Source organism: Eptatretus burgeri, chromosome 3 (assembly GCF_056783735.1).
Source record: "Eptatretus burgeri isolate ZD-2024b chromosome 3, Ebu_testis_v1, whole genome shotgun sequence".
Lineage (NCBI taxonomy): Eukaryota > Metazoa > Chordata > Myxini > Myxiniformes > Myxinidae > Eptatretus > Eptatretus burgeri.
Window position 1 is genome coordinate 39,219,347 of NC_140963.1, and position 27,745 is coordinate 39,247,091.

Here is a 27,745-nt window from a genome sequence, read left to right on the forward strand (position 1 = left end):
TGCCTTCCCCTGCAAAAGTATTCATCCTCCTCCAAAGTTTTCACATTCTGATGTCACCTAAGCTTATTTCATTGTGTTTTCAAATCAAACTTAATATGTAATTTTCACAAACCACTCCAAAATGATAAAGCTAAAAATGCAGATAAAATGTGAACATGTCAGATGAAGAGAGAAAAATCAGATGATTCTCATTTGTTTAAGTAACCAACCCCTTTGCCTAATAAACCACAAATCACTTCAGCAGCAAATTATTTGATTGAAAGTTCACCAAATATGTGTAGTATGTTTCTCTTGTATGTATTCAGTTGTTCAACTGAAAAATTAAACTCTCCCACTTATTTGAGGAGTTTGAAGGTCCAACTCACTTGATCAACGAACAAGGAAAACATAAAGGCCAAGGAGTTTTCCAAAGAAGTCAAACATGAAGTGGTGGAGTAGCACCGTTTTTGAGAGGGTTACAAGAAGATTTCAAGTCACTCCTTAGCCCTTTGACATAAAGCCACTCTTGGTATGGGGCTATGGGAAGGTTAAAGCAAAGCAAAACAAAATAAATGAAAAATAAAAATGACAAGAAAACATCCAAGACACAGGGAGTAGCAGAAGTCAGGTGAAATGTAATGTCACCTCAAAGATAAAAGAAGTAGGAATTGACATTCCTCTTAAAGATAAAAGAAGTAGGAATTGACATTCCTCTTAAAGATGGGTATATCGTGGGATAATGGGAAGCACGTTACAGGTAGTGAATACCAAAGCGAAACAGCATGAGGTTAAAACCATCTGCATAGCCATTCGTGCTACACTTTGGATCAGTTAGAAATGGCAAAATATAAGAAAAGAAAGGAGAATATAAAGAAGAAGGCAAAGACGATGACAAGGAAGAAGAAAAAGAGAGGACAAGAAGATGAATGAACAATCTGTCTGGCTGGTGCCATTCACCTCGTCCTGATACAAGGAAAACCCTCTTCACAGGATCATTGTGAAGATGGGGGTGACTTGGCCTGACAGAAAATATAAATTTTCCTATGCCCTCCCCCCCCCCCCAAAAAAGGCTTATTGGACCCAGGGGGCACTGCATCAGTGGCACATCCATGCTCCCAACAATGATACAACGAGCAGCCTCAGACTGCATACAAAATAATAATAATAATAATAATACTTAATAATAAGTGGGGAGGGTGAACAATGTCTGTCTAAACAGAGACGCATATCTAATATCACACACAATAAATAATGACCTCACTCTTGCTCTATTACATTAATTATGGGAATAACTAATCTATACTAAGCAATTTTAACCCCAAGAAGTCATTTCCACAACAATATATTCGTAAGAAAACACAGAATCAGCTCTCAGGAATATCATCCTTCATTTTCAATAGTTGGAGAGCTTGTAAAATGAGGACCAGGATGGCAGGACATTCAGAGATATCATTGCACTTTTGCATGAATTACAAGAATATTAGAAGACAATGCACAAATCAACAAAAAAAAATATGGGATTTGAATCTAGGGTGCAAGTCATTGCAAGCCGTTTGCTCAGATAACCACATCAAACGGAAATAGAGTTTAACAGGGATGTTCAATCTCGATGAAAATGTTGTTGACAGTTTTGGTACAAATATGCCTATTCTTGTGAAGATACCATGATTCTTGTGTTCCTCCAACCTCAAGCATCTCACACTACGAATTGCTTTCCCAGTGATTGAAAATTTTCGTGATCAAGCTCTGGAATTCTCTTCTATTCCAGAAAAGATTCGACTTGCATTTTCCATCTAAGTTTATAAATCCAAATTATTCAAGCTTTACTTTTTTTCTTTTATCTTCACCTTGCCTTCTTTTCATTTTCTTTCTCCTCTAAAGTAAGTGCCTTGATTCATCTCATTGTGAAAGGAGACATAAATAAATAAGCAACTGCAGTACAAATTAATTCGGACAGCACAACAGCCTAATATCCTTTCCGAAGGATAGCATAACACCTATCCAGAATCACATTTTTATAGTTAGACTTAACTCGTTCAGCAATCATAACAAACCTGAGCACGTGTCTCAGTTACTAGAACACTAAGCTATCCTGCGACCCCAAAAAGCTGAGCTGTTTTCTTTATGTGGAGACGTGTGCTCAGTGCTGCACTCCGAAATTGTCAACATCTACTATCAATAGTGTGTCGGTATAGTTGTACATATTACCATTTGATCAAACCTTCATACAGCGAATATAAAACAGTGTAATGTTTGTGAAAAGGCATCATGAAATCATCAGAAATGACCTTCAGCATCACCATCAATATCAATCATGCCCACCTTGATTGTTATCATTCCTGACATCACAAAGTAAGGGAAATCCTCCCAGTGAAAGCAATACGAAGGAAGTTTGAGATTAGCAGTAAAGCCTGCAACTCCTATGGGCATCTTTTCAGCACTATCGCTGAATGCATTATTGAGAAAGAGCCTGGTCGCATTCCATTACGTAATGGCTGGAATAGAGGGAGAGGGGAAGAGAGCACGAGAAGGAAAGAAACGGACACAAGAGAGAACAGTGAACCAACACCCATCATCAGCAACATGCAGCGGCCATATGGATGAGCATTTTGATTGACAACTAATCTTGTGCAGCTATTTTAATCAGTAAGGCTGAATCTTTTCTACTAGACCTATATACAGAACAGTAAAACAGAATCATTAGAGCAAGAGTATGTATTTCGACTTAAGGAAATGTATCGCAGGATCATTCCTGTGATTAGATTTCTGTCTCCATAATAACCAAGCTGTTCTTTTCGTTTTTGTAAAACAGGTTCTCTTTCAAAAAAGATTCCCTTCTTGCATGAAGTATGATATTTGGAAGCAATGTCCAAGCCATCTTTCAGAATACAGTTGTACTTAAGCCATCATTCAAAATACTGAAAGTGGATTCCAGTAAACTCCTCTGATGAATCTCCATAAACAAGACATGATTTTGTGGTATAAATATGAAAAGGAGAAAGCAACAAATACAACAGTATGTTATGCTGGAGAGAGAAAAACAGGGATTAACATTTGAAGAATTGTGAGTAATTTGTGTATCCAAAATGGAATAAATTGAAAAACAAAACCAGTTGGTGAACAACTTCCATGTACTTGTACCTTGGCCAAATGATAAATTGCTGCCCTCATCTATGGGGGTTCAAGTGGGGAGGAGGCAAGGAGGGAAGTGAGAGGGTGCATCAACTCCATATTCACATCTTCATCGAAAAATTAACACCCAGCATACAAAATATACACAATCAAAAAGAACGAGAAATAGCTTGTAAGGGAAATCATGAGAAAGCAAAAAGAAGCATTCATTCATTTTTTAAAAATAAAATTAATCAATGGATAAAATTAGAAAATTAACCTGTGGATAAAATTAGAAAATTTATATGTGGATAAAATTATAAAATTAATCTGTGAATATAATGATAAAATTAATCTGTGGATAGTTATAAAATGAATCTGTGGATAAAATGATAATGATAAAATTGATCGATAGGTAAAACTAGAACAACACTCTTTGACATCGTGACGTCGACAGATATGCCTCCGCACACATCATTACATCATTATTCATACTTGTACCAAGTTTGATTTAAATCCCTGAACCCAGATTCAAGAAATTAAATAATTCTAGCTGCCAGACTATGTGCCCAATCAGGTTGAAATTTAAAACAAATATTCTGCATGACTACTACATTATAATTGTGAAGTTTCACATCGATGGATGAGGCGGTTCAAGAGAATTTTAAAAAGATTTTTGTTCAATCCAATATGGCTGCCAAACCATGTGACCTATTCCTTATTTGTGAACGCCTTGGTATCCCGAAGGCTCGGGGAACATGTGGGTGAAGTTTCCCCTCGATCTGTCAAGTTGTTCTGGAGAGGAAGGTTATTTAAGGTTTATTCTTCAAAAAATCATAGCTGCCAAGCCATTTAACCTATGACGTCATAGGCGGATAACTTTTTCTTCCTCATGGATAGGTGATTATACCTGTAAAGTGTTTGACTTGATCTGTTCAACCATTTTGGAGAAGAAGGGTTTTAAAGGTTTTTATGTTAAAAAAAAAAATGGCTGCCAAATGACGTGACCAATGACATAATCAATTTTTTCCCCCAATACAATTTAGATGACCTCTCAATTTTTTCCTCAATTCCCTAATCCCCCGAGATGACCTCTCAAATTTTCATACTGATCAGCTAAAGCATTTGACGTACGCAATTAAGATGTCATAACGAAGGCACCTATGACATCATCCAAAAAAAAAAAAAAAATCGCACTTATTTCCCATGGGAAGTACATGACATTTGCCAAGTTTCCATTTTTTCCATGTAGCAGTTTCGGAGATACAGAGGTCCAAAGTTTTTCCTTTTTTCCAACATAGCTGCCACACCACGTAACCTATGACGTCATAATTATTAAAACATTCTACATGAATAGTCGCACTTTCGATAAAAATTTCATGTCAATCGGATAAGCGGTTGCAGAGAAAACAGAAAATTAGCACAGATGAACAGAAGTACAACCCAAAAACAATGCTTCCGGCGACTTCATCAGCGGAGGCATAAAAAGGATACAAGCAGGAGAGCAAAGAGAGACAGACAAAAAGAACAGGAGTGGAATGTTGGAGGAGAAATGGTAACGCAACTGAAAAGAGCATTGCATGGCGAGAATGATCGAGAAAATTGCATAAATCAAGGAATTAATAATGAAAAGGTTTCCACTGTGTTGCATAGATTTGCATAAGGTGTTTTATAATAATAAGAATTATTATTATTATTTTTTTTAATGGCAATTATTATTCTCACTTGTGGAGTTGTCTGGGAGAAACTTTGCCCGTTTTTCAAGAACCGGCTGGCCCGGCCTGATGTTTGACTAAGTAGTTGGGGCATGAATTTAGAACTTGGCCATGATGCTGTCGATAGCTCAACTCCTTTTCGTGAAGAACACCATGGGACCCTTAATGTCCACCAACTAATTTCAGCAGAGGGGATGCCTGCTTCACGTCCATCCGAGGCACAGCACACACAATGATGAATTACCTGTGAAACACCAGGATGACAGTTTCAAGCTGGATCACGATTCAAACCCAGGCTAGAGAACTTAGAGGCAAGTGTGCATATCTCAAGCTAGGCCATCATCATCATCATCATCATCATCATCATCATCATCATCGCACTTGGTGGAGCGAATACCTCTGCTAGGCTGAACAGTTTATGTTCTGAATCCCCTTGATAGGCCAGATCTGGATCTGGACTTCAAGCAAAATCGAATTGGCTTGGTTTTGTCACTTAACCAACTCATCCACCTAGTTTTGACACAACTCATCGACATTGTTTTTAAATATCATGCTACATATCATTTTGGCCCCATCTCTCAATAGTGAAGAATCACTTGAATAATTCTCATATTCGGATTCGGATTCGCATCTTCACCAAAATCAAATCGATTCGTCCTTGTCACACACCCAACCGGTCCACTAAGTAGCGTCCAAATTCATCCATAACTTTTTGCAATATCATGGTATTTGTCGTTTTCATCCTATCTCTTAATGGTGTAGAATCGCTTTAAAAATTCCCGTATCCGGATCCCGATCATCACCAAAATATAATCATTTCTTCCTTGTCATACACCCAACCTCTCCACCAAAGTTCGTCCGAATCCATCGACAACTTTTTGAGATATCCTGTTCAAAGACAGCCAAACGAGCAAACAAACAAGAAAGACATTGTGTAGAGCACATTTGCGAAATCCCTCAAACTAATTTGACTATAAAAAATAATGGGTGGTTGTATTTATTGACTTGATATGCAAATCATTTTCAAATTTCAAGTCAATCGATGAAAATTGAGGATTTTAGAAATTCCACCAAAGTTGTTGACATTTGGCCTATTTTGACGTTTTGGCCGAAGTTGACCTCAAAAGTAATTGGTGGCTGAATTCACTGACCTGATATGCAAATCCTCTTTAAATTTCAAGTCAATCGGATGAAAATTGATGAATTCATAAATTTGACAAAGTTGTTGACGTTGGCCGATGTTTAACCGTTTGAGTCTTTTACCTCAAAATCAATATGCTTCTTGCTTATAACCAACTCTACCATTTCGTGAAGTTTTGTAAAGATCGGTTTAAAATTGTGACCTGTAGGCGATTGACAAACAGACAAACATAATCGCAGACCAGACCAACCAATATACTTGTGATTCTTTGATTTCACAAGAAAAACAAACAAAGACAGACAGAGAGGGATGAAAACATAACCTCCATCCACCTTCAGTGGCAGAGGATATTGCAATCACCAAGGGTAATCCTCCCCCCTGTTTACCCTTGGCGATTGTCTGCAACTTACCCTTGGCCCACGATGCAATGATGGCATTTTTTTTCGGACCGCCATATGACCTTGACCATCAGCATTTAGGGATAGAGTGTAAATTAAGAAAATGTGTTCCCATCTACAATTCATCCAAAAAAACTCAACATCATGAAAATTAAAGGAAAATGATTTAAGTTATCATCAAAAATGCATTTTTATTAATGAGGTGACAATCTGAAAAAAGTAAGTCAAGGACATTAATCCAATATCCGGTGCAAAGCTTCAGTGCAGGTACACTATTATGATGCAACATATTGAAAGGCCAAGCAGTCTGAGATTCCGCACTGGCAAAATTGAGCGATGACAGAAAACGTGTTATTTTTTTCAGACCCACCATTCGAATTTGACCGCATTAATTTTTTCCTGACCGCCATTTGACCTTGACCTTTAACCCAGAGGGGTATGATGCAAAATAAGCATAAATGCTCACGGCTATCGAGAGAGGGCAACTTCATTCTGATAGGACAAATCTTAGTGAAGTTATGGTGAAAAAAATGATAAAACACCTATAATTAGGTCAAGGTGAAAAAATTGTCAACCCTGCAACTTTTTATTCACATTATTGATGCAAAATTTAATTCCGAAAGTCCCAGCTGGCTCCGAGATACAGTTCTGAAATTGATACAGGTCGGAAATGGAGAGTGCAAGGAGAGAAAAGAAATAAAGAAAAATAATTTTCTAAATAATGGTTTAATACTCTTATGGGTCTAAGAAACTCCATCGTACCATTAATAATTGGGGGCACAAAGTGCATAAACAAGCCCTACAACAGCAATAAGCCCACTGTTCTTCATTGCATGGCCCGCGAGCTACTGGCGGCCCCTGGTGGCCTAAAGTGCAGCCCCTGACGTGTGGCCAATAATATACAAATGTGAAAACACTCCATCATAATATGCCATAAATGCTATCAAATTGACACAATGGTTTCAAATGAGTGTTCCAACATGAAGCATAAAAGTAGCATAACCACATCAGGATATGGCTGCAGTATACAATCATGCTTGCAGCCCAGTTATGCCTAAGTCACATTTGCCACGGCGGCCGTGGGATCTCCAAAATCTACGCCACTTGCAATTATACAGCGGCCGCAGTATTTCTACGGTCACACAATGTAGCAGTCACATATGTTTTGATTTTTCGGGTAGCCGCACGGCGTATTAAGAGATTGTGGAGACCGAAAACGTGGGGGTGCCGTACGGTCTTTGATTTGATGTCGCACGGTGACCTGAGGGCGTCCCTGCGGCGGCCATAGAATTTTCAAGGCAGACGCAAGGTAGCCTCAAGGTGCCCACAAGGCGACCGCAGGGGGGCCCTAAGGCGAACGTGTGGCGAGATAGACGGTAACGAGTGGGTATATATATAACAGTTCTTTTTTACTGAAATAAAAATATAACAGTTCGAATATACCAGTACGTGTTGCCCCCAGAATTGAATTCATTCCAGGAGGCTGTTCGGATTGCAAAAAGTTCAATTCCCAAACTATTTTCCCAATAAGAAATAATGGAGTGAATTAATCTGTTCCTGGACCACAAGAAAACCCACTTTCAACTGAAATTCCCCATGTTTAAGGTAAAATAAGATGAGTAAATGACATTCGGTGGCGGTGTATTGTATGTAAACTGGTACAATCACCACATCCAAAGGTTCACACAGGCTCGAGCTCCGGCCTGGGTTCCGATCGCTCACGCACTCTGCGAGAGCGCTACCCCCAGGGCAGCTCATCAAACATGATGCCCTCAAAACCACAATCACTCTCATCAAATGCATCGGGCTGAGGTAATCATGGATATTCCAAATTACAACCGGTTTTTCTGTGAAATTAAATCCTTTCCCGACAGTCCGTCAAACCACGTGATCAGATTACTTTTTTGTTATTAATTAAAACACAAGATAAGTAAAAAAAAAACCCCACAAATAAAGGTGAAAACACGAGGTAAAGTATCGATCGACACATGAGAGATGCTTTCACGAGGACTTCCACCGAACTGGATGAACAAAGCGTGAAGATGCGGCTCGAACAGGTGGGGGAGACACGTGAACAAACATGAACGCTTCGTTGTGTTCGGATTTTAAAAATGTATTCGGTTTTTAGGGCAAAATTCATTTTTCATTGATAAGAGACTACGGCAGCCGCACGAATAACGCAAGCCCACCGTACGCCCTACGTACGGTCGACGTGGAACACAACTACGTTACAACTACGGCTTGTCGAATTGCTACGGCCAACGTAGAAATGAAAAAAGTTATAACTCCGCGTTATAATTCCTCGGCGACCCCGACGTCCTGTAAAAGATAGCCAAACGGCGTAGGGCCACCCTGAGGCCACCGCAGAAACTCTGCGGCCGCCACACGTTTCTGTCAATTCAGAGGGCGTATGATCGCCGTATCCTCGCTGTAGAGCAAATGTGACTTAGGCCTTGACCACAACAAAGAAGAGCACATGGGGGCAGGGCCTAATAGCAGCCATTATGGAGTCCTGCAGGTGGTTTGGTGGCTCTCACACTGATGCCTTATGGGAAAAAGTGGCCCCTCTAAAAAAAATAGTGAAGATCACTGCTCTAGCCAATTACAATATTCCCCAGTTTTTTTTTCAAAAAGCATGGGGATAATAAAAAAGCCCCATATTCTTGATAGAGCTTCATGGCATTGACAACAAGTGGAGAAACGTCTCAAAGTAAGAAGCAATCCTGGATGGGTTGCCTTTCCGCAGCAGGATACACAACTGACGATGGCAGGAATTTGTAATTTGTTCAGAGTGCCAGCGCGACACACCTACTCTGTGTGAAAGACACCGTGGAATCTTTAACATCAACCAACGACTGTGGAATCTTTAACGCTGGCACATGGGTCCTCTGACTTGATATTCATCCGAAGGTCGACACACATGCCTCGCCCTCACGGTTCACATAGAAAGTAGACTGCAAATTAAAATGCCCTGACCGAATGCTTGGAAATCAATAAACATTACTGCCCTGCATTAGAAAGGTGCAAAAACAGACCAACCAGACCCTGCAACTACAGACCAACCAGCCTTCTCCCAATCATCAGCAACATTATGGAATCCATCATCACTTCTGACATTAAATCCTTCCTCTTCTTCAATGGCTTGATTTCCAATCATCAATTTGGTTTCAGACCAGGTCACTCCACCCGGGACATGTTGCTTCTGCTCTCCCAACAATGGATGGAAGTAGTCAATGCCAGATATGAAATCAGAGCCATATCCCTTGATATATTGCATGCTTTTGAAATGGTCTGGCACCCTGCCCTGCTCGCCAAACTCTCTTCCTACGGTATCCAAGGACATCTCCACTCATGGCTCGCAGACTTCCTCTCCTGTCGCAGCCAACGTGCGGCCCTTAATGGAGTTCCCTCATCCCCACTTCCTGTCCAGGCTGGAGTTCCTCAAGACAGCGTTCTGGGCCCTGTTCTTTTTCTTGTTTTCATCAATGATCTCTCAGACTCTAGAAAATCCACTTTATCTCTTTGCTGAAGACTCCACCCTCTGCCATACCATGTCACCCCTCAGATCCCCAAGCAGCAGCTTATTCACTCTCTGCAGATCTGGATGAAATTGCAAGCTGGTCCAACACTTGGAACGTCGTTCGATCCTGACAAATGTCACTCTCACTGTCTCTCCGAAAGGACCATCTGCAACCCCCCTACCCCATCTATTTTCTCAACAATCCTCTTGAAGAAGTCTTTTCATTCAAGCTGCTGGGTCTCACTATCTGCCATGATCTTTCCTGGGAATGCCGACTGGGCATCCTCAGTCGTCCTTCCTCAGCACACCTGAGCTACTGACCACGCACAAAGCTTTCATCAATCTGTATTACTCTCCCTTCTTGGCTGGTGCTCCCGCCTCACCTTTCCCGACTTCATGCTGTGGAAAGCAAGGCATTTAGAATCATTGGTGTATCCTGCGATGAGGCTGAGTCTTTGGGTCTCTGACTCTCTCACTGGAGACAGGTCGGTGGTCTTTCTGTCTTCTACCATCTCCTATCTGGCCTCACCCCCTCCCCCTGCCCTGTCTGCACATGTCCACCCCCCTCCCATATTTCCGCAGGGTGCTCAAGGTCAGATAGATCATTGATGAAAACCAGAAAAAGAACAGGCCCAGAACGCTACCTTGAGGAACTCCAGCCTAGACAGGAAGAGGGGATGAAAGAACTCCATTTAGGGCCACACATTGACTGTCAGGTCAGGTATGGGAGCATGTGCCAGAACAGCGCGTCGCTGCGTCCACTTTCCGCCGGTACTCCAGGGGCCTCCGTCTGGCCATCCCCCAGGCAGATGCCAGGCCCATCCCCATCTCCTTGAGATGATGGTCAACCTGCTGCAACCATGAGGCACGTGGTCGGCCCACTGGCCTCCTCCACTCATGAGACTCCCTCGCTGAGAGAATCTGGTGAGCAGGATCAGCGTCAGGAAAACGAGCCACATGTCCATACAGCCGCAGCTGACGCTCACGGACTATGCAGGTAACAAATCTCATCCGAGTCTCTCTCAGCAACCGCTCGTTGGACACAAAATCCGACCAGCGATAGCCAAGGATTCTCCGAAGAGACCTGGTACCAAAGGAATTAAGTCTCCATCTCAGATCCTTGGTCAAAGTCCAAGTCTCGCACCCATAGAGCAAGACTGGAAGTACCAAGGACCTGAAGACTCGGACTTTCGTCCTCCCGCACAGGTACCGGCAGCGCCACACCCCATGATCCAGTGAATCCATGACTCCCCAGGCCCGACCCAGACGTCTATTGACCTCCGGCTCACAACCTGCGGAGACATGAATATCAATGCCAAGGTAAGTGAATCTATCCACGACCTCAACATCCTCACCACAAACAGACACAGACAGGACAGCAGCATCCAAGATGTCACCGAAAGCCTGGATCTTTGTTTTGACCCAAGAAACCCGTAATCCCAACGGCTCCGACTCCTCATTCAGCACCTCGAGGGCCCCCAAGAGGATGTCTAAAGTCTCCGCAAAGATGACTGCATCATCTGCAAAATCAAGGTCCGAGATCTTGACATTGCCAAACGATGCACCGCAACTTGATCTCTCCGACATCCTCCCAAAAATCCAGTCCATACAAGTGTTGAAAAGTGTGGGGGCAAGTACACATCCCTGACGAACTCCAGTAACAACTGGAAATAAGTCAGAGGCGGTACCACCACACTTCACAGCACTCTCAGTACCAGAGTAGAGTTCAGACATCAGATCGATCAGTTTCGGTGGCACCCCACGAAGACCAAGAATCCTCCAGAGGACATCCCGATTCACTGAATCGAACGCTTTACAGAGATCAACATAGGCTGCAAGCAGCCCCTGCCGAAACTCTCGTCTGCGTTCAGTGAGGACACGAAGAGCAAGGATACGGTCAATCGTTGACCTCTTTGGTGTAAAGCCTGACTGCTCTGGACGCTGGTGCTCAAGCAGATGGTGGCGAACCCTATCAAGAATTATCCGAGCAAAGACCTTGCCCGGCACTGAGAGCAGCGTCACCCCTCGGTAGTTGTTGCAGTCTTGGCGATCACCCTTCCCTTTCCAGAGAGGGACAACAAGGCCCCTCTTCCAGTCAGTTGGGATGATGCCTGTGTTCCAGGCAGAGCACAAAACTGCATGCAACGACGCGAGTGCAGCATTTCCACCAGCCTTGAGAAGTTCAGCATGGATGCCACATTGACTGTGACAGGGGAGGAAGTCTGTGAGCCATGAGTGGAGGTGGCCTTGGATACAATAGGATTGTTTGAATGGTGGGAAAAGCACCTGTATCAACTACCAAACAGATTCAAGCCGACCTCCATACACAAGGTATGGCAATTTCAACTCGCACCATCCGTTGTCAACTCAATGAAAGGGGATTCCATGGACGGATACCAAGGAGGACCATACTGCTGGGAGAGAGACAAAAGAAAGCCCAACTGGTGTTTGCCAAAACACACCTGAACCTTCCAAAATCCTTCTGGGCGAAAGTCCTGTGGACACATGAAACAAAATTAGAGCTTTTTGGTGAAGCACATAATCTCTATGTTTGGAGAAAGCAAAACGAAGCCTTCAAAGAAAGAACACCTTCCCTAGAGTCAAACATGGAGGAGGTTTGGTGATGTTTTGGGGTTGCTGTACTGTCTCTGGCACTGGGTGCCTTGAATGTGTGCATGGCATCATGAAATCAGGAGATTACCAAGGCATTTTGGAGCGCAATGTTCAACCCAGTGTCAGAAAGCTGGGTCTCTGTCGAAGGTTATGGGTCTTGCAGCAGGACAATGATCCCAAACACACTTCAAAAAGCACCCAGGACTGGTTCAAGACAAAACGCTGGACTGTTCTGAAGTGGTCAGCAACGAGTCCAGATCTAAATCCAATTGAACACATGTGGGGAGATCTAAAAACAGCAGTTGGGAGAAGACACCTTTCAAATCTGGAAGAACTGGAGCAGTTTGCACAAGAATAGTGGGCCAGACTGCCAGTAGGAAGCTCATTCATGGCTATAGGAAGTGCTTGAGTGTAGTTATTTTGTCCAAAAAGCTGTGCTACCAAAGATTAAGTTGAGGGTGTCAATAATTTTGTCAATGCCATTTCTTTTTATTTTCTGATTTAAAAGGATATATTAAGTTCTGAATCAAAAACAAAGGTGCTGTAATATTAACAGTGAAATAAAGAATGGTGGAGCCAAAATACTTTCTTCAATTTCAACTAATTTTTGGAGAAAATTGTAAGTTATTTGAAAAAAGTGCAAGGGTGACCATATTTTTCGCCACAACTGCAGGTTGTTATTGGGATTTTTAGAAGGCGTTTGTTGTGATCATGGTGAGCATTGTAGCGTTGTGGTGAGCGTGGTAGGGGTCTGAGGTGAGACTTCAGTTGGTTAATGGTGTGCCGTTTGAATAGGAAATGGCATAATTTGAATGGGGACGGTACAGCACATCCTCATGTCATCACTGTCCAGCCCGTGGTATTCATGCATGGCAGGGTTCTTGGGTGAAATAAAGAGAATAAAATAAGTGAAAGAAACAAAAGAATAAGGGATTGAAGACCTAACTAAAAGCCCTACGCAATGCATCTTGTCCCATGTACCCACTAGACATGTGGAAAGGGCCAACTAAACGAATACTAAAGAAATAAGTGTCTTGAGGTTGCTATATATGTTGTATGGTCATTGCCTCGGAGGAGTGCTGGCTTTGCAGGACCACAACAATATTTTTCTGCATTGTTCCAAATAACTGCAAATATCTCCTTTCTGGTTTATTTTAGTTTCTTGTTTGAGTAATATCTGGAGTTCAACAGCAAGTTGCAAATTGAATGAGAAATTAAACTAAAACGCAGCATCGGAATTAAGCATAGATCATGACGCTCGTGATCGAAAAGGAAGTGCACCAGTGGCTGTTGCACACCAAAAGGTCCCAAAAAGTGATAACGCCCATGTGTGGTAAGAATATTTTAATTAATCCCAATACCGAGATAATCAATCATCTATGGAAGCTGTATGATTGTTAGGTAGTGCCATTCTCTCGTGGGATACGTGCGGTGTCTTATCGCAGCGAAAATTGACTAATTACTGGACGAAATGGAATTGGCGAATCCTTTTGAGGAAATTTTTGAAGTCTGCCTCCTAAACGTTCCGAAAGACTTGCGAGGCCAAAATGATTGGCAGTCAAAAGCTATGATGCATCTTGGAAACCTCTTACACTCTCTGTTCGTTCAGCAATGTCATCAGACTTTTTTGGGTGGCCACGTGATGAGGCACTTTCTGCCATCCTCACACTCCCGCACCTCCTGTCAAAAGACAAAGGGGATTTCCCCCTCCCACGTCCGCATCACTCCCCGCCCCCCACTCCAGTGTCCCAGCTGATCCTACATGCAAAACACCAGGGTGACAGTTTATGGCGAGCACAAGATTCAAACCCAGGTGAGACAACTCAAAGGTGAGTACACATATACCCCAAAGCCTAATTAATTATCCTAACAGCAATTTTAACAACGATAGAAAATTATGCTTTGCGGTTTTGTGGTTTGCATGTATAGTAGAAGTGCATTTACTTTGGTTAAGGTTCCTTCACCAAAGAATTTCACAGGAAGTTGTGGAACTCACCTATTTCTGTCCTGACCAATGTTGGAGAGTAGATGGGCACCACCTGGTCGTTTTTACCATGGAAATAGTGTGTTGCCCTAATAATCTTCAATGTCTTGCAACAAATCGGATCAGCATTGAAGCTGAATTGCCACCTCTCAAACGACAATGATTTTTTTTTTTTTGATATTTAAACTGGAAATGTATTACCTTTCCATATTATCTCATCGTGAATTTTTTATCATTACTGTACGTATCAATTAAATCCTGTATAGCCACTATTTGTCTGTGCGTAAACAAAAGATGGTCCTTCATTGCAAAACTCAATTGATAACACTTCAATTAGCTTGTCTCGCATACTTTTCCCCCCTTTTTCCTTCCATGCAGTATGTTGCGTGATATAATAATGTGCTTGTGCATGCAAGTCTTATCCTTTCTTTCACAAGCGATGCTTGATGTGAAATATTATGTATAAAAATGATTATATATTTTATGATCATTAATATCTCATGCTTTTATGGACCCATTTCCTTCTGGCAGGAGTTGAGATATATTAAGATAAAGCCTTGCCAAGCTCTGCAACACCAGCCAACGTCACGTGACTTGATGATGTTAGCAGGAAACTTACCAAATCATGATGTGTAAGTTTCTCTTGGCAGTTGAGGAATGCAGTGATATCTGTAGCATCTTATTTTTTCGACAATTTTGGAGACTTTTTGGGGCATTACACGTAAATCGTAAACCTATGATGAGCAACGCACATTGAACACACTATTAAGCGTGTTTGTGCAGCATCTTCTGCACTTGTAATTTGCATGACTTCATCAATATTGTACACCACTGATTATACCATGGCATGTGCAATCACTAAATATGAAAATCCATCCATCGGGACCATACTCTGTGCAGAGCGTTGGTACTGCCTAAGAGGTCTCCTTCGCTATTGGGTGCAATCCTGGACGGGTCGCCACTCCGACAGGATACCAGCAAGCTGACACTCATTTTGCCAACCTCAGAAGGATAACAGGCAGAGTCAACCCCACCTGGTATTAATTCAACAGTTGAGCAGAATTTAAACTCAGGATCCAAGGATCCCAAGCCCACCACCCTAACCATTAAACCAACACCAGACATAAATATGAAAATGCTCCAATGAAAAATGTTCCAGGTCACTAATAAATTTTGTTCTCGTTTATTAAATCTATTTTTGTTTTCATTTGTAAATTCATCTTCCACCTTACCAGTTTAGGCATATTTGTGGATTGAGTGCCTCACAGGCAGCACATCCATTTACCCTCCCCCTCCCCCTCCCCTCCCACCCTCCCACCCTCTGCCTCCTCCTTCTCTTTCTTTCAGCACCTTGTATCTATAGGCATAAGTTGCTCTATAAATTAAATTGTTTAAATTGTTATGATTGACTAGCAGGGACCTGGGGAAATCTTGCGTGATGTAAAATGTGACTTTAAGTCCGAAACCTCTTCCCTTCCCCTCCACCGAACCCCAAGTTATCAATTTTCCCCTCACCCCAAGTCATCAACTCACCCCACCCCAAGTCCTCAACGCCCGCCCCCCGCCCCAACCCAATCCGAAGTCCTCAACCCCTCCTCTCCACCCAACTCCAAGTTCTCAACTCTCCCCCACCCCAAGTCTTCAACCCTCAACCTCCACCCCAAGTCTTCAACTACCCCTCCCAAAGGCTCAAAACTCCCCCCTCCCCTAAAAAACCACTTCCAAACCAAGTCCTCAACCCCCATACCCAACTCTGTCCCCCCCCTCTGTCATCCCCACACCAACTCTGTCAACTCATCGTCCTTTCTTCTTCAAGCCCTGAACCCCCACTCACAACCCCTCAACCTCACTCTCCCAATTCTCTGCCACTCTCTGTCCTCCCCTCCCTCTTTCTTTAAAACATTACACAAGGATACACAAAGCACTTTGGTGCAGGAAGAAGCTTTCTTTAGTTATACTTCAAATTGGGAGGGTAACTGTATTTTTGATTTGTCAACTATTCTGACACGAGCACACACAAATTTATCCACATGAGTTTGCTCTTGTAGGTTATGGAATAACTGATGCATGATTTAAAATTCATCTCCACATTTGCTTTTCTCATTCCCTCTGTCCCACTCCACCACCGTTGCTGCTTTTGAGCTCCTTTCCATTTTCCTTCTGCCCTTCCATGCCAGCACCAAAATACAAATGTTGTGCACAAATAAATTAAAAAAACAACACATTTATTCTTCCAGGCATGTAATGGACCACTGTTTTGCACTGACCACAATGTTTGTTTATAGTGTACTGGATCCTGGGCTGCAAAAGTGCAGACGAGGTTTTTTGTGTGTGTGTAGAGAGGCGAGGCTCATTGATGAGCTTGAACACACAATGGACTGGGACGTAACAGAATGAAAAGAAATGGAATTACAATGGCACGGAGTAGAGTGCATACCTCCACCAGACTGAACAATTTACGTTTTGAAAAGCACTGATAGGCTGCATCCCACTTATTGTTAGATCAGGCCAAATCAGATCTGTGACCTGCAACAGGTACCATGTAAACTTGTACTAACCTGTTTCATGGTTTGGTTGTTGGCGACTAAACCGTCTCCCCCACCAAGTTTCCTGGGGAGGAGGGTGTATGGATAAGGACACCCAGCAGGATGAAAAACAAAACCTGTCAAAGAGCGGACGAGCTCTTTGTGAGCCAACGGCCATCCATATCTGGTGTCCAACTGTGTCTGTGGACGTCCTCCTGCAGTTGGGTTACAATTCTTCTGAGAGGTTCTTGGCAGGATTTGCACTCCGGCCACTGTAAAACACTTCATTCCACAAAACACAGAGTAAAATACAAAGAAAACTGAAAACCCACTCTGTGGGAGTACCTCCTGCGCAGCTGTTCTTCACAGTGCAGCTCACTGGATGAATGGATTGGGGCAAAGCTTTCGGGGCACCCAATCTTTGATGATAGGAGGGAAACCATGGGGTAACATTCCCGTGTCAGATTGCAGGAGAGTGTGTGTCGGTATGGTGCTGAGGTATTGTTCACCAGACGGCAGTCTGCTCGGGTTAACCTGAGGCAGTCCCTTTGGGTGGGTATCTGGAATGTCCTGTCTCGAAGAGATGATGGTCACCTGTCTGCTATCATCTGAGCTACAGCGTTTGAACATCGGTGTTGTCGCACTCTCTGAAATTCCGAGACCAGAAAGTGGTGAGATGATAGTAGGTGGTTCCACCTACTACTAGTCTGGTCACTCTGTTGGTTACCATACCCAAGGTGTTGTTGTAGCTCTGTCCAATAAGATGACTCCCATGACAATTGAAGTGACATGGGTTAATGAGCATATGAGAAGGCTGATGATTCGTCACTCCTTGGGTATCATGTCCCTGATCTCTGTATATGCTCCGAGTGAGGTGAGTAATCTCACTGTGAAAGAGGCATTCTATGCCGGCCTCGAGTCTGTGGTTGATCATTGTCTCAGGCAAAATACTCTTGTAGTCTTGGGGGATTTAACGCATCGATTTGAAGTGATAGGGATGGTTATGAGACATGTGTTGGTCCCCATGGGTCTGGAACTATGAACCAGAATAGCACTAAGTTGTGGACTTCAGGTGACTGGTTTATGGTTTCAGTGCCCACTGGCTCATCACTGCACTTGGTATTCCAACGCTGGTGGTGTGGCAGAAGAGAATGACCATGTGCTTGTTGATGCAGAACTGCAGGGTTGACGGGAGTGCTCAGTTCCTCAATCCTCAATATGGCACAGGCTTGTTGTAGCAACTCTGAAGTTGCAGCAAAAATCCAGGAGAATGGTTGCATCCCAATCTAGACTTAATGTTGGCAAGCTCAAGGATGAGAGGGTAGCTGAGGAGTTTGCGAACAGGCTGAGTGGGGATTTGTGGGGGGGGGGGGGGGGTCTGGGTGTTTTGGGAAATAATGAAGAGTTGTGGAGTGCCGTCAACACCATGGTCCTTGATATTGCTGGTGGATATCTTGGAACCGACCATCAGACGAAGAAGAACTTTGTCTTCCAAGGGACACTGAATACCAATGAATAGAGGTGCAGAGCCAGACAATTGCAGAGTTGAACTGTTCAGGTAGTTGAGGCATAAAAATGTACATTCGGTGAGGGCAGACAAGGAGGCCTATATGCGAGGAAACTGTGAAGGGGGAGAGCATCACCGATGGTGAAGTTACAGTATTCTCATCCTGCTTACAGAGGAATTTGTGCATCGTGTTCCTCCAAGCCCATCCCTTGGTGGACTGCAGTTAGAGGGGAGGGTTGTGGCCTCTTGACAGAGGAGTCCGAAGTCAAGTCCCGCTGGGCCAGTTACTTTGAGCGGCTGTACCGGGCTGACCCAATAGCTGTTGAGTTGGATGTCAGGGGTATAACTATACTGATTGCTGACCCTCCAATCAACTGTGATCCACCTTCATTTGTGGAATCACAGGCTGCGCTGAACCAGTTGAAAGGGGGTAAAGCTCCTGGGATCTTTGGCATCCATGTTGAACTTCTCAGGGCTGGTGGAAATGCTGTCCTCGTGTCACTACATGCAGTTCTGTGGTCTGTTTGAAACACAGGCATCATCCCAACTGACTTGGAGTGGCCCTATTGTCCCTCTATAGAAAGGGAAGGGTGATCACCAGGACTGCAACAACTACCGAGGGGTGATGTTGCTCTCAGTGCTGGGCAAAGTCTTTGCTTGGATAATTATTGATAGGGTTCACAATCATATGCTTGAGCACCAGCAATCAGAGCAGTTGGGCTTTACACCAAAGAGGTCAACGATTCTTTACTCTTTGGGTTCTCACCAAATGCAGACCGGAGTTTTAGCAGGGGCTGCTGGCAGCCGATGTTTATCTCGGCAAAGCATTTGATTCAGTGAATCGGGATGCCCTCTGGAGGACTCTTGGTCTTCGTGGGGTACCACCAAAACAGATCAATCTCATTTCTGAACTATACTCTGGTCCTGAGAGTGCTGTGAGATGTGGTGGTTCCATCGCAGACATATTTCCAGTTGTTACTGGAGTTTGTCAGGGGTGTGTACTAGCCCCCATACTTTTCAGTGCTTGTATGGTCTGGATTCTGGAAGGATGTCGGAGAGATCAAGCTGCGGCGCATTATTTCGGAATGTCAAGATCTCTGACATTGATTTCGCAGATGATGCAGTCATCTTTGTGGAGACTCTGGATATCCTTATGGAGACCTTCGAGGTGCTGAATTTGGAGTTGGAGGCACTGCCGTTATGAGTTTCCTGGGTTAAAACTAAGATCCAGGCTTTCAATGACATCTTGGAAACTGTTATCTTGTCTGTACCTGTTTGTAGTGTGGATTTTGAGACCATGGAGAGATTCACTTACTTTGGCAGTGATATTCATGTCTCTGCATGTTGTGAGCCAGAGGTCGATAGATGTCTGGTTTGGGCCTGTATAGTTATGGATCAACTGGATCATGGGATGTGGCATTGTCAGTATCTATGCAGGAGAACAAAAGTCCGAGTCTTTAAGTCATTGGTCCTTCCATTCTTGCTCTACGGATGTGAGACTTGGACACTAACCAAGGATCTGAGATGGAGACTTGACTCCTTTGGTACCAGGTCTCTTTTGGAGAATCCTTGGCTCTCGCTGGTCAGACTGTGTCCAATGAGAAGTTGTTGAGACAGACTCAAATGAGATTTCTTTCCTGTATAGTCCATGAGCATCAGCTGCGGTTGTATGGACATGTGGCTCGTTTTCCAGACACTGATCCTGCTCACTAGATTCTCTCAACGAGGGATCCAAGTGGGTAGAGGAGGCCAATGGCCTGACCACGTGCCTTGTGGTTGCAGCAGGTTGATCGGAATTTTAAGGAGATGGGGATGGGCCAGGCATCTGCCATGGAGATGGCTAGATGGAGGCACCTGGAGTACGGGCAGAAAGTGGAGGCAGCGACGCACTGCTCCAGCGCATGCTTCCATGTTTTATTTGATCTGTCTGATAGGCTAGGTGTGCATCTGGACCATTCGTGCTTGTCACATACCACAATGTAATTGGCTTGTTCTTCTCACCTTCCCAACTTATTCACCCAGTTTTGGCACAATCCGTCCACAACTTTTTGAAATATCATGCTTTACTGTATATCATTTTTGGCCCAATCTCTCTATGTTGAAGAATCATTGGGAAGATTAAAAAATTATCTTATGTGAATGTTCACCAAAATTAAATCAATTCTTCCTTATCACACATCCAACCTGTCCACCAGGTTTGATCTGAATCCATTCACAACTTTTTGAGATATCGTGATGAATATCATTTTTGGCCGTATCACTCATTGGTGAATAATCATTTGGTAAATTATAATATACGATCTTGATCTTCACAAAAATAGAATCCCTTCCTCCTTGTCATGCACCCAACCTGTCCACCAAATTTCATCTGAATCCGTTTCTAACATTTTGGGATATCCTGCTCACAGACAAATAGACAAACGGACATCGGTGAAAACATCACCTCTGTCCACCTTTGGTGGTGGAGGTAAAGAGAGTCAGTTGGGGGGGGGGACAGGGGGAACACACCAACATCAGGGTGGGGTGGAAAAAATAAATAGACTTGGAGGAAGAAAGGACATGAGAAGAGTAGTAGGACACAGACATGAACAAGCTGGATGTTGGCACAAACTCTCAATCACAGAAGAGGAATGGAAAACTGGGGAAGAAGTGGAAATTGAACAAAAACAAAAAAACAAAAATGAAGTCGGGTGAGGAAGTGTGGGAGGAGGGTGGAGGATAACCTAAAAACAATGAAGGAGGTGGTGTGGAGAGAGTTAATTGAGGTAGAAAAAGTAATGGGTCTGGATAGAGGATGGCCTGAGATGGTGGTGCACAACTATCTTGAAGCACTGGACGGAAGAGTGGCTTCAAACAGCCTCAGGAAGGCAGTTCCATAGATGGGAGAAGCAAGGACCAAAAAAATCAGAGTTGTGGAGTCACCCTGAATTTTGGAGGTTAAACCTGGAGGAGGTTACTGGAAGAACGTGTGCATCCTGCAGTTGCTGGGAAGTGTCTAGAAGTGCTTTGAATGCAGAGGGAATGAGATTAGAGGAGAGGTGGTTGAACAAAAAGGCCACTGACATGCCTGTGATTTGAAACAACAGACCTTGCACTTTAGCCTCATCAAAGGAGATGCAAATAATGTCAATAATCTCTTCAATCGTGTCAAAATCATAATAAAAATTTTCTCGAGACAGATTTGAGGCTGGCGTCGCAGCCCATAGGGGAGAGCAGTACTCCAACGTGAATTCTCACGTCAAAAGCAACAATGGTTGAAGTGAGGAGAAAGGTAGGATCAAAGGAGAAAGGTAATAGCAGCAGCTGTTATTTAAGTACAGAGCACAAGTGAGTGGAGGCAGTCTGGCTGGGAACTTTGAACTTCTTACCCAAGACTGGTAACATGCAAGAGGAATGTCGGATCATCTAAGAAAGCCGAAAGGGACTCGTCGGCATTGTCTAGTGGCTGATGGCTGATGTGGACCTTCTTTTGAGAATGTGAGCCATTAGAATGCAGCAGCTTATGTTGTTACCGTGTGTGTTTTATGGGACTGATCACAAGCATTGGGAACTGGCCGAATGGCGGTTGCCCGTGGGTGAGTGGTTTGAAAGAGCCTCAGCACATGTTATAGGAAACACAAATGGCAAAAGTATGGCAAGCCAGTCTTGTTACTATTGGTGTGTCGAAAGAGGTCAAACCAGTGATTTTCAGTTTGACCAACCGAGCTTTTTATTCTGTAACACCGTTTGAACCATCAGCCGAGAAAGATGCCAACGAGGTCCGAACCAGTATGAGCATAGAGGGAACTGCGCAATCGGGGAGGTGCCTGTTCATGCCTGTACTTACCTGAGATGATGAGTGTGGGTGGTGTACAACAGTCCCCTGGCCTTGGACATTTTGAAAGAGAGTATAACTTGTGCATCTATCCCTGTGTCGTAAGAGGCGACCAGGGTTGCGTCAGGAAGGGCATCCGGCGTAAAACATGTGCCAAATCGCTATGCGGATCATACGGATGATTCGCTGTGGCGACCCTTAACGGGAGCAGCCGAAAGAAGAAGTTTAAGTATAACTTATGCATCTCAGCATCAACAATCCATGCTTTACATTGTGTTGAGCTCCATTATTCAGACACAGTGCCGGATGACCAGCTTAGACAGAGGTCTGACTCCTAGTCAAGGGTCTAAAAATGGGACCATATTGACATATACATTACATGGAGAGAGTTGGTGCCATTTGAGTACCTCCTTTTTCCCATATACTTCCTGCTCCATTACCAATTAAGGTGTGCATAAAGGGAATTGCCGAGCCATATCCTCGTCCTACTATATATATATATATATATATATATACATATATATATACATATATATATATATATATATACATATATATACATATACATATACATATATATACATATACATATATATATATATATATATATATATATATATATATATATATACATATACATATATATATACATATATATATATATATATATATATATATATATATATATATATATATATATATATATATATACATATATATATATATATATATATATATATATATATATATATATATATATATATATATATATATATATATATATGTATATATATATATATATATGTATATATATATATATATATGTATATATATACATATATATATATATATATACATATATATATATATATATACATATATATATATATATATACATATACATATATATACATACATATATATACATATACATATATATACATACATATACATATATATATATACATATATATATATACATATACATATATATATATATATATATACATATATATATATATATATATATATATATACATATATATATATACATATATATATATATATATATATATACATATATATATATATATATATATATATATATATATATATATATATATATATATATATATATATATATATCTTACCTGCTGCTGCTGCTGCTGCTGCTGCTGCTACTACTACTACTACTACTACTATGACAATTTGCTCCAATCATTTCCACCCTCTTGGGGGGTCAGCCAGGGAAAGTTTTGGCCCAAGTCTTTCACGAACCTACTGGAGTCTTTCACGTTCAACTGGAGATTATTTGGGCAGGAATTTGTGATTTGTTGTATACTTTTGCTATCTAGTATACTTTCACGAAATCCTTGGAAAGCAGAGGGATCGAGAACAGCACCCGTAGAGGGCAGACCTCCACCAGGCTGAACAGTTTCCGAATATTGAGGAGAGAGTGAGAGCTCTAATGTCCTACAACTAACTAGCAGACAGGATACAAATCCCAACAACCATCTGAGGGAGGTTGCAATCTGTGATGCAACGCATGCCTCCAAAGCACCAATCCGATTGTTTCTAGTCATGTCAGATTGTCAGGGAATCAAACCCAGACTACGCAGCTCAAAGGGAAGTGCACTACCTATGCATCAAGCCTTGGCCACTTCTACCTTGGCAATAAATAAATGACCCTGAAGTTAACTTTATAATTTCATGTGATGCCTGTGGCTACTGGTTGCATCATTGCTGGAAGCGTGGTTGTGCCACTGATTTCAGTAATCCGGTACTCATTTTGCCAATCTCGAAAGGATGACAGGCCGTCAACCCACCTGGTGTTATTTAACGGCAGGACAGGGGCTCAAACCCAAGACCTTAAGATCCTAAGCCAGCCAGCCACCTTTACAGTTAAGCCAAAACCAGGCTTTGAAGTTAAGGTGCCACGTTTGAAAAAATTAAGAGGATTCGTAATCATTATTAATCATCATGTTCATTCTTATATCTTTCAGACCGTGCTCATTGTTGAAGTTGTAATAAATCGCCAACTGGATTAACAAAGAGAACTACAGTCTTATTTATGAACACGGTGCAAGTTGACCAAGGCCACGATGCCTGCTGTAGGATACCCAATCGCGGGTTGTGACTACACCACTGAAGACCTCGATCCTGCTATCGTGGCCGCACTCATCACTGCCCACAGTGCCATACACGCCCCTGGACATGCCGCCAAGGTTGAAAAAGTCAAAAGGCCCACAATCGTCGCCGCTGGCTCCAGTGAAGAGTGGGCTTACTTCGAGTCACGATGGTCTGAATACGTCGATGCAACCAGTCACTGGCCGCGATAAAGTGGTGCAGTTACTAGAGTGCTGTGACGAACCCCTGCGCAAGGATCTAACAAGATCGACAGGTGGTAGTCTTTCAAACAAACCCGTAGAGGTGGTAATGGCGGCCATTAAAAAACTTGCTGTTTGCGAAGAGAACACTATGGTGGCCAGAGTAACATTACATAATATGCGTCAATACCGTGATGAAACAGTGCGCAGCTTTGGGGCCCGCGGACGTGGCCAGCGGAATATGCAAATTCCTAATCAAATGCCCTAGTTGTGACGCTGAAGTTAACTACACAGAAGTGATCATGCGTGATGTTCTTACATGAGGAATTGCCGACCCTGAGGTCCAGCTTGACCTGCTTGGTGACAAGAAACAGGACATGACCCTGGAGGACATCTTCCAATTCATTGAGGCTAAAGAATCTGGCAAACGGTCAGCATCTACACTACTGGACACACACTCAGTGGAAGCAGCTCGCAGCGCACATCAAAAGGCCAAGCAAGTAACCATCAAGGACAGAAACGACCCATGCTCCTACTGTGGCAAAAAGGGACGCGGGAAGAGCGCCCCAGCCCACGTTCACAAGACAGAATGTACGGCATATGGTCACAGATGTGGGCATTGCAATCGCGATAATCACATGGAGAGTGTATGTCGCAGTAGGAACAATCCTAAACGCATGAGTGCCTCTTCTAATAACAATGAAAATGCTGTGTTTGATACCTTATGTACTGTTCATGTATCAGCACAACAGTCAAATGAAACTCCTAACATATCTGGGCATGAATGTAATGAGTTTGATAAAGTTATTAATTCGGGTCGATCACACTGTGAGCGTTCCATCACCCTTGACCACCATGTTTATGACAAACTCTCTAATATATGGATCAGGAAGAGTTCAAAACCTCAACCATTTGTTAATGTGACCGTCAAAATCATGCGCGAAGACTAAACAGCCCTTGGCTTTGACCTTTCCACTCAGACCATGACTTGCCGTGTCCCCGCGATGGCAGACACAGGGTGCCAGAGTTGCCTTGCTGGTATAAAGGTCATCCACCGCCTTGGCTTGCGCAAATCTGACCTCATCCCAGTAACCATGAGAATGCACACTGCCAACAATGGAGGCATCAATATCCTTGGGGCCACTGTACTCCGCTTGTCGGACAAAGACAAACGGGGTCAGGCCATTGAAACTAGGCAAAGGACCCTTGTCACAGTTAGCTCTGACAAGCTTTTCCTCAGCAAAGAAGCCTGTGTCGCCCTTGACATCATCCCGGATAGCTTCCCCAAGATTGGTATAGACCCGACAGTACAGCAGTCTAACAGGAAGACCCCACCACAGCGTGCCATTGCCCTCAGCGTCGTCGAGCCCCACCACCCCCGACAAAGCTGCCGTTCCCCGCAACTGATGCTAATCGCCTGCATCTACAACAGTATCTCCTTGAATACTATAAGTCAAGCACATTTAACACATGTGAGCATCAAACATTGCTTCTAATGGATGGCCCGCCCATGAAACTGATGGTGGATCCTAATGCTGAACCAGTGGCACACCACACACAGGTACCAGTCCCACTACACTGGCGGGATGCAGTCAAAGCTGGGCTAGACCACTATGTACAGTTGGGTGTACTTGAGCCAGTCCCCATTGGTGAACCCGTCACCTGGTGCCATAGAATGGTTATCTGTCCAAAGAAGAATGACCAGCCACGCCGCACTGTTGATTTCCAGGCCCTCAACGCCCATGCTACATGGGAAACACATTGCACGCCACCACCCTTTCATCAGGCTAGATCGGTTCCGAATGATAAGAAGAAGATGGTCTTTGATGCATGGAACGGATACCATAGCGTGCCCATCTGCAGAGAAGACCGACACCTGACCACCTTCATCACACGCTGGGGTAGATACCGCTACAAAACAGCCCCTCAAGGATATATTGCATCTGGCGATGGATATACAAGGCGTTATGACGAGAACGTGTCTGACATCCCCAATAAAACCAAATGCGTTGATGACATCTTGCTATGGTCTGACTCGCTGGCAGACAGTTTTTTCCAGGCTGTTCAGTGGCTTGACACCTGTGGACAGAATGGAATCACCCTGAACCCTGACAAGTTTGTGGTTGGTGAAGATATATTGGAATTTGCTGGGTTCGAAATAACTCCCAATAGTGTCCGTCCTTGCAAGAAATACCTCCACGCAATCCTCGATTTCCCAACACCCAAGCACATCACAGATGTACGTTCTTGGTTTGGACTTGTCAATCAAGTGTCATACGCTTTCAGTATGGCTGAGAAGATGTTGCCGTTCCGGCAACTACTTAAACCTAGTACACCGTTTAAGTGGGATGATCACCTCCAGGATGCATTTGAAGAGTCGAAAGCTGTCATCACCAGTGAGATCGAGGAGGGTGTCCAGATATTCGACCCCAGCAAGCCCACGTGCCTCGCTACAGACTGGTCTAAGACTGGCATTGGCTTCTGGCTACTGCAGAAACACTGTACCTGCACCAAAATAAAGCTCTTCTGTTGTCACACAGGATGGAAAATCACGCTCGTGGGCAGCAGATTTACCCACCCTGCTGAATCACGTTACGCACCAGTTGAGGGCAGTGGTGTAATCTAGGTTTTTGTAGTGAGTATACTCTGATGATCCCCGAATCCCTCCCCGCCTTCGTCACATCTGTGCCGGAGCGACACCCCAGAAGCACCACGGGACTAACACATACACTACATGCATCCACACACAATTGAGAGCATTCTACAAGACTGGGTATTAGTATGTGTTATTAACAAATTATAGCAACACAGACTATAACAGCTAATGACATTTACAGCTGGGAAGATTTAAACGCTTTGGACTGATTTTCTACCGTTTAGTGATCCCAGTGATTTTGCATGGCTGGAGGATACGAATTAAAACAGTATGTTCACTTGTCTTCCAAACCATTCATTTATTCATTCACTTGCCATTGCAGTTAAAGACCGAATTGCGGAAAGTTTTACAAATAAAAAAAAGACACTATATGACACAAATATTAAAATCATCTTCGATTAAAAAGTCCATAAAAAGGGCACAACATCAATTGTATGCAAACATGCAGAGTTTCA

General features: G+C 43.1%; 1 long non-coding RNA gene and 1 pseudogene across 3 annotated transcripts in view; one reads left to right on the plus strand and one right to left on the minus strand.

Annotated features, from left to right (window-relative positions):
* Positions 1–1,175: 1,175 nt before the first annotated feature.
* The window catches only part of LOC147029732 (uncharacterized), a 32,270-nt gene continuing 5,700 nt past the window's right edge, over positions 1,176–27,745 (minus strand). Inside the window, exons 3-5 of one of the 3 annotated variants that reach the window (XR_015056062.1) lie at positions 4,816–5,049; positions 3,121–3,150; positions 1,176–2,474 (exon numbers count right to left, since the gene is read on the minus strand). This is a non-coding gene — a long non-coding RNA (uncharacterized LOC147029732). The other 2 variants (XR_015056061.1, XR_015056060.1) reach the window with 2 other exon arrangements.
* Positions 24,410–27,260, plus strand: LOC147029733 (uncharacterized; annotated as a pseudogene).